A 1185-nucleotide genomic window follows, 5' to 3' on the forward strand; every position below is an offset into this window, starting at 1 on the left:
GCCTGCCCGTCCCGCTACCGCACGCACAAACGCACGAACGCACAAACGCACGAACGCACAAACGCACGAACGCAGTGCGTCGCGCCGCCTCTGCCTTACCCAGCGCGTTGCGTCCGCGCCATCTCCAGCGTCTCCCCTGTTTCCTGGAAGACAGACAACGGCCCGGGTGCGGAGGTCACGGATAAGCCGGACTGTGCGCGGCCAGGGCCGAGCTGACCGGCTCCGCGGTCCCGGCGTAACGATCGTCCGTCCCCTGCGCCCAGGGCTGACGCTGTAGCGTCCGACGCCAACCAACGGTCTCCGTTTCACCCAGAGCGTCCTGGGTCGTGTCCACGCTGGGCCGGCGGGGCCTGGAGGTGCTCCGGAGGCCGGCGGGGGCCGGAGAGGGCCAGTTCCTTACTCTCGCTGCCGGGGTCAAGCGCGCCCAGCTGCGCCCAGTTTGGTCCTAGCCGTGGGCGCGGAGGGACCCCAACCCCGGGTGTCCCCACAACCCCAGGCCAAGTGGCGTTGGTGACCTGGTGTTGGTGACCCAGCGTCGGCGACCGCGGGAGCAAGCGCCCGCGACCAGGGCCCGGATGTTCCTGGACAAGGGCCATAGGGAGTCCGGCTCAGGGCTGCCCTGAGCCTGGGGTCCCTTCCCGCCTGGACGCCAGACCTGAGACCTGACACTGTGGCGTGGCCATCGGCTGAGGGGCACCGTCAGCGGGACACTGGGCATGGCGGCGTCAGGGGACCCTGGAGCCGGGGAGACCTTGAGCGTCACCTGTAAGGCCACTGTGTGGATGGAAAACCGTGGGGGCTGGAGTCTGACCGGGTGGGAGTGACTGGAGGCTCGCAGCAGAGTGTGGGCGCGGGGCCCGGGCACGGCACCCCGTCCTCTGAGCACCAACCTAGGGGTACCCCACATCTGGGCCTCCGGGACTATCCTGGTGGTGCGGGCGCCTTTTTCATGGCTGCATAATATTCCACCGCACACACCAGCTACATTTTGGCCGCTCTGTGCTGGGCTCTTGTTCCCATTTCTAATGCTCCCCCGTTGGGGGCCAGTGGGCAGTGGGAGCCCTGAAGCGGGGACCCCCCCTGGCCGCTCTGCCCCGGCGCCTGCCCCAAGCCCGCCCCACTGAGAGACCAGTGTTCCCGCGGCAGGAAGAGGCGCCTGCTCGCTGAGCGCCATGACCCCTGCCG

The sequence above is a fragment of the Condylura cristata genome, unplaced genomic scaffold (assembly GCF_000260355.1).
Source record: "Condylura cristata isolate star-nosed mole 26May11 unplaced genomic scaffold, ConCri1.0 scaffold00027, whole genome shotgun sequence".
Taxonomy (NCBI): Eukaryota; Metazoa; Chordata; class Mammalia; order Eulipotyphla; family Talpidae; genus Condylura; species Condylura cristata.